Source organism: Malania oleifera, chromosome 8 (assembly GCF_029873635.1).
Source record: "Malania oleifera isolate guangnan ecotype guangnan chromosome 8, ASM2987363v1, whole genome shotgun sequence".
Lineage (NCBI taxonomy): Eukaryota > Viridiplantae > Streptophyta > Magnoliopsida > Santalales > Ximeniaceae > Malania > Malania oleifera.
Window position 1 is genome coordinate 38397674 of NC_080424.1, and position 7688 is coordinate 38405361.

Consider the following 7688-nt stretch of genomic DNA (forward strand, 5'->3'; position numbering starts at 1 on the left):
AGGCCAAAAGCACAGAGAGTTTATTGGAAAAATTATTTTTTGGTGAGCTTTCTGGTGGTTTTCTTTTGGTGGTGCTGCGGAGATACACACACAGCCAGCAAAGGAGAGCTAGAAGCACGCAAAAATACTATCTTTTCAGAATCGGAAGGCGGCAAACAACGGCGGTGTTCGGGGTGTTCGTGACGCGCGACGGCGGTGCGGCGAGTGTTGATCTTTCCCGTACGCTCCAAATTGAAGAAAATATGGTGAAATCTGTTATGTTGGATTTTATTTTCGGAATGAACTAAATTTTTTGAATTCTAGGAAAACGATGTAGCCAGTTTCGAACTATGCTTGCTCTTTGATGCTAATCTGAAATAGTTTTCATTAATGTTTGTTTGAGTTATTCTGTGCCCAATGCTTTTAATTAACTGGCCATTAATTAAATGATTTTAGTCTTGTGATTTGCTACCGAAGGGGGGATTATAGGATAGATCTTGGATAATTCATCGTAGGTAAATATAGAGATCGAAAGACTTGTATGAACCTACGTAGCATAAAAAATCGAGGGTCTTACTGCGTTCTTGCGTTATTAATTTGCATACTCTTATGTTAAATAATAAACAAGAATAGGTTCTGATTGACTATCGAACGAGGCTTTTGAAAAAATTGGCGATTTGCTAACAAACAGAGAAAACGAAGTTAAATTAGCTAAATGAGTAAAGCATAGTGAGAAACTAGGTGAAATCGGTTTCCTAGAAGTTTTCACCGTCATCAATTTGACACGCGGTATCCAGTTTTAAATTCTCCTGAATAGTTTATTTAAAGTAGCTTTGTTTAAATTTTGCAGTCTAAAATTGTTAATTTTTCTAAATAAAATCAAGGTTAGTAAAATTTCGGTACTTGGTAAAATTAAGACATCAATCCCTGAGGACGATACTCTACACATCATTATATTATAAAACTACGATACTGTGCACTTGCAGTTTGCACCGGTCATTGGACCCACAAAGTTCTTGTCCGGACGTGTGTATGATTGATATTTTTGTTAAACGCATTTCTTAAAGTAGGAGTATAGGTAGAGCTCCAACTATATAGGGAGAAGCATTTCTCCATCCTCAATCTTAACAGTGTCGCCATCTATAGGTAATCTTGTAATGATGGCGACATCCATGAGCGTCATCATCGTCTCGCCGTAGGGAAAATGAAATGTGTGCATCTTAGGACTCCAGCGCTCCAGCAATGCGCTAATTAAGTGGTGGTCGAGTTGAATGTACCGAATCTGATACAATGGATAGAATACAGATCATTCAATCCATGAAATGCTTCGAGGATCAACTTATCACTGTGTTTCTAATGTCCACACACACTGACGCCCTTTAAAGGAATTAGAATGATCCTCCTCCCATACCCTATAGAAGGGATGCAGGGTCTCCAATGTCAAGATGGAAGAATCATTTAGACCAAACTCCATGCCTCAATATTAAATAAAATGGATATCTAAAATGAAAGTGAAAACAAAAATTTATAAAGGTGGTGGGGAGCCTATGGAAACTAATGCAATTATAAATAGAGGCTTAGGGGGACGGGGAGCACGCATCGAGGCGGGAGCATGCTGGGTGCAAGGGGGGCCACATGCGCATGACAGCCTATCATCGGTTGTCAAGGGGGGAGCACGGGTGAAGGAAGGAATGGTTGGGGTTTGGCCACGTGGGACAAACTAACTTTTTGAAAGTCAGTTTTGTCGCTAGTAAATGTTTTTTTTTCTATCATTTTCCATGTTGTCCAGTGTGCAGTGTGTGGATAAATAACCTTTGAAAAATCTATTCTCTCACTTTTTACTTTTTTTTTTTCACTTGAATTTCGTAGATTGACTAGCAATGCGCCAGTCAACCATCTCCTCTCACTGGCACTGCTGTCTCATCCGGCTGTTGCAAGTATTTTTTTTTATTTTTTAAATATCGAATTGACTTTTAAAAATCGATTTGGTACATTTATTTTTCCCCACCGTATATATTTATGTTTTTTTTCCTTTTTTTCTTAATAATTCCACAAAAAACTTAGAAGAAGAATGCATATTCAATTTATTCGTTGAGAGGGGCACGTGAATCATGGGACTCTTTAATGAAAAGGCATGATCAAGATCAGATTTAAACAGAATTTGCTATTGTACAGTTTATATATATAGGTATATTTATTACGAAGAGAAAGAGACATGGGTAGTTGTAGACTTTTGGCAGTGGAGTGATGTATGGATTGGCCACTTTATAGTAGCTTGGGTTCTACCAAATCAGAGAGAGAGAGAGAGAGAGAGAGAGAGAGACGTTGGAAGAGGGAAGTGAGTGTGGGAAGGAGGGGTGCAGGGAGCTGTTTGGATTCGCTAGGCATATGTTAGAATGCATCTTCACTCCCTTTCTTTGGTCACTGGCATCGCCTATTTTATTGGAATAATATGGCTTTTTTTTTTTTCTCAATCTATCACAAGCCACTCTTTTTCTTTAATGACGTTAAATCATTTGGATTAGATTGAAAATTTTATTATTTTTATGTTTAAAAATATAAAGGGTGGGTGCTCATATACATGATCAAAGCTAAAAACTAATCACTTAAATCATCTTGTATTAGTATATATTTAATAAAAAAAATTTCCTCTCATAAATTAATAACATCTTTTTATCACCGTCTCTTCTATGAAAGTTTATTCCATTTTCAATCATTTTTAACTTCTATTAATTTACTAGTTGTCTTTTTATTACAATATTTATAAATCATTGCTCCCAATATTTTTTCAAATTTTAAATTTAAATAATTTTTATAACTTTCTATTATCTTATTAATTGCTAATTTAAATTTGAAAGTGTCCATTTAGTTGTGAAAATATTTTTAAATTTCTTTTTCGTAAAATTATAAAATGTCAACTTATTTTTTAACCTTTGAATTACAATAATTTTTAACCTTATTTCAATTATTATTTTTGATATTGCTTTTTTAGTAAGTTCGGACAATTTTCTTTTAGTACTCCATTGTATACATTGAATTTATACAAAAGTACTAGGTACAAACTTTTTTTGGTGGACCTGGTCGAGTTGCATGATTAGTTTACAAACCGAAACCCAAGCATTATGGAATGAAACCTAGAACAACTTGCAAAAAATTGTCTTGATCGTGGGATATCATTGAGAAATAAGAATCCGTGTTATCAAAGGATACGTTTAACATCCCTTTATGACTTTCCAGATCAGCGCCTCGGGTCGGTAGTCGAGCTCCAAGACATTACTACCACTCCTTGTAGGGTAACAGCATGGAGTGGTCCTATGGAAAGATGCACCTTGGCTACCCTCACTTCTGTATTTTGTATACTGTGGGCTTTTTCTTTTTTCCGTGCGGTGAAGTGAAATTGTATCGTATGTTAGTTAGATCTAAAAAAGTCGAGGTATTTCAAATTGTTTGTTGATACAAACAAAAACCCCTCCCCGGCGAAAGAGCCTCCAGTTCAAAAAAATTTCGTGAAGTTGCCTGAAATACCTGATATGCCCAAAATAACCCAGCCAATAAGAACGAGTCAACACCTAGCTTGCACCCGCCAAGTCAAACCTACTGGCGAGAGCATTCAACTCCAATCCAATAAAGAGGAGGAAAGATCCATGCCAATGGCTTAAATAGTCAAGTGATGCACGCAGACGCTTTATGATCTAGGAGCAATTCATGCCCTAGCGCAATAAAGACGGATCAACCAAGGGTTAACTCCAACCCCTATAAGAAGGGATGTGGGGAAGAGGCCAAGGTAAGTTATTCAACCCATTCTACTATTGCATTTAGCTTCTCTAGAGCATCCCTCTTACTTAGGCATCAAAGTGATCCCCTAGAGTACACCCTGGGTCCTCTAAGTCTTTTTGTTTCTATCCATTTCAAGTTAACGGAGGTCGGGGAGCAGCCTCTTTGCTTATCACCGAATTTACCCAGCAACAGTTGGCGTCGTCTGTGGGAACTGCTCCAGAGAGGCACTCATCTTTTGCTCTCGACCTTCGACGTTCAAGAAATGCCAACCACACACGGCTCTAGCTCTGGCCCTGCTAGAAAAGAGTCACCTCTGTCCATCCACTCCATGCCTGCAGTACATTCGAGAGTCACCAGAGAAGAGTTCCTTGCCTTCTAGAAGAAGACGGAGGATATGTTCAACCTACTCTTACAACAAAAGAGTCAGGAAGGACATACCCCCGTTAACAACAGGTGAATCCCGATCCACTCAAAAAAGTAAAGGAACCAAAGGAGAGCGAGGATAAAACCTTCCCCATCAAAAAGGTAAAAGACGCAAATAGCATAGATATCAACCAATAAAGGTCCTCTGAGCTATAGGAGAGAATCAAGAAAATTGATCAGATAGAAAAAATGATGAAAGAAGGTAAGACCAACCTCTTCTATGGGGAAGCGTCTCTAAGGTCCTTAGAGCCTCCATTCACCAGAGAAGTGATGGAGGCCCCACTGCCAAGCATATTCAAGATGCCTACTTTTGAAAGGTACGAAGGTCTCTTCGATCCAATCGACCACTTGGATACCTTCAGAGTGTTGATGCAGCTGCAAGGCGCTCCTGTTGCCATTATGTGCTGAGCTTTTGTAGCAACCCTTAAAGGTAGTGCCATAGATTGGTACCGGACCTTACGACCTGGATCAATTAGCTCTTTCTCAGAGTTGGAGCAGTTGTTCACCGACCACTTCCTCAACAATCGGAGGATCGTCAAAACGACATCCCACCTAATGAGTATGGTCCAGGGAGAGAGGGAGGCGTTAAAGAAATTCATGCATCGCTTCAACGCCACGACCCTAGAAATCCGCAACCTAGACATGGGGCTTGCCTTGGCAGCTCTGACCATGACCCTTCAGCTCGGAAGCTTTCTGTACTCCCTAGGGAAGAAGCCTTCAGTTGACATGGGAGAACTGATGGCCCGAGCGCAGAAATATATTAACCTCGAAGAAATGATGGACACCAGGGGAAATCGCATGGAGATGAAAAGGAAAAGTAATAGCCCGGAGATGGGAGAATCCTCTAGATCCACGAAGAGGCAGGAGACTAGCGCACTGTTCTCTAGCCCTAAAGTGAGAGGGCAATCCAGTAAGTTATCCACCTATACAACCTAAAATGTACCGCATTCTGAAGTACTTATGTAGATAAGAAAGAAGGAGTATGTATCGTGGCCCGAACCTATGTGGACCCCTTTACATAAATGAAACATGTCCAAGTTTTGCCAGTTCCATAGGGATCACGGCCACGACACAGAGGAATGCATTCAGCTGAAAAATGAGATTGAAACCTTGATAAAAAGGGGATACATGTCAAGGTTTATAAAGAAAGAAGATCCACAAAGGGAACCTCGCAAGCAAAGTAGATCCAATGTGAAAGAAAAGGAAGAGCAGGTCATAGGGGAAATTGCGGTGATCTTTGGAGGATCTGCTAGTGGAGGAGATAGTGGAGGTGCTCGCAAAAGGAATGCTAAATAGGTGCACTCAGCAGAGAGAGGGGAACCCAGTAGCAAAAGAAACAAACAAGATGATGATATCGTCTTTGACAGCAGAGACGAAGAAGGAATACAGCAGCCACATGACGACGCACTGGTACTCTCTCTGTTGGTAGCGAACTACAAAGCTAGATGCGTATTGATAGATAATGGGAGCTCGGAAAACGTTATGTTCTAGTCAATACTCGAAGGAATGAATATTGGTAAGGAACGACTCAAACCAATCTCAACCCCCTGGTTGGGTTTGGTGGAGATGTAGTTCATCCCATAAATGCCATCACACTACCAGTGACAATAGGGACAGCCCCGCAGCAAGTTACTTCGCTGACAGAGTTCCTGGTGGTTGACCGGCCTTCGGTATACAATATCATATTGGGCCACCCTTTGCTTAATGCAGTTCATGCTGTAACATCGACGAGCCACCTTAAAATGAAATTCCCTACGCCCCACGGTACAGGAGTGGTCAAGGGAGATCAAGCGGCAGCTCGGAATTGCTACATTATGGCCTTAAAAGGGAAAATGGAGGTGAGAGAAACCTTAATTGTGGAAGATCTAGAAGTGAGGGGGGAATATCCCCAAATTAGAATAGTAGATGAAGGCATTACTCACATGCCTCTTAACGGCCAACAGGAGAGATGTGTACAGGCTGGGAGTAGCCTTCCTGACACCTTGAGAGCAGAGCTAAGCAAGCTACTAAACGAATTTGCGGGCATATTCGCTTGGTCGGCCGAATACATGTCGGGCATCAATCTTGCCATTATAGAACATAGGCTGCAGGTTGACCCCAACCACCGGCCCGTGGAGCAGAAGAAAAGGAGTTTCACGATGGAGCGAATCCAAGTAATTGATGAGGAGGTGACAAAACTGGTGCGATCCAACTTCGTTAGGGAGGTGAACTACTTGGAGTGGCTAAGCAATGTGGTTATAGTAAGGAAGCAGAACGGAAAATGGCGCACCTGCATAGATTTCACAGATCTGAATAAGGCATGTCCAAAGGATAGCTTCCCTCTTCCCCGAATCGATCAGCTGGTAGATTCGACTTCCAGGCACGAACTCCTCAGCTTTATGGACGCCTACTCGGGGTACAATCAAATCCCCATGCATTGAGCTGAAGAAGAGAAAATATCTTTTATCACCGAGAGGGGCTATGTAATGACCTGACCCTTGATATGGACCCAGGTGTTACACACTCATACATAATACATGTACTTGTTCCAGATACATAGACAACCCGCCCTAACAACGGACATACGGGTGTAACTCAAACATAATAGTAATGTAAATGTTACGGAAAAACATAAACATTCATTGGGATTTCAACTAGACTTATATCAGAGTTTACTAATACATCCACAATTACATAAAACCAGACATAGAATAAATCTTGTTATTACAACCCTCCAAAAAGGACTTTCATATAGGTTTAATACAAGATTCAAATGCTTACGTGAGCTAACCAAAAATAATCTCCCTAGTCCCTTTAGCTACTAGGACCGATGCACTGATGAACCTGAAAAAAATGAGTTGTATAATAGGGTGAGACACCTCTTAGTAAGGAAGAAAGTGGTACAATAGTGTGTAATTGCATAAATGCATGTTTTCATACAAACTCGTACATTTGAAACATTTGTTTATAATACTGTACCATATAACATTTATCTGCACATCAAATATTTAAATCATGCATATGATTACTAGAACACCTCCAGTTTGGTATGACAATTTGCCTCTTTACCCAGTGGCACGGGTTGTGCACTGATTGCCTCTGACAATGTCCTATTCGTGCAAACAAAGCCGAGCATCTTTTATGATCCGACCACCACCTAGTTTATTTTTACCAGCAGCTTACTAACTCTTCGCAGGTCGACCATCTAATATACCCATACTGATTTTCTCATGTATGGTTGCACTGCTAGCATCGGTACCTAGCCCTAGGATTTTTTTTCCCACAATCTATATCAATAGTATAGAAATAATCCCATCGGGTTCAAACCAGCACCTTTCCACTTAGTTTACCCCTCTTTGTTTACTGATTCAGCTCGATGTATCATCGGCCTCCATTTTTCACATTCTTAGTATAACAAATTGGAACTTTGTTCCCATATCTATATCAATAGTATAGAAAATTCATACATTTCCATTTCAATATATTCAGTATAACAAATTGGAACTCCGTTCCTATAATCTATATCAATA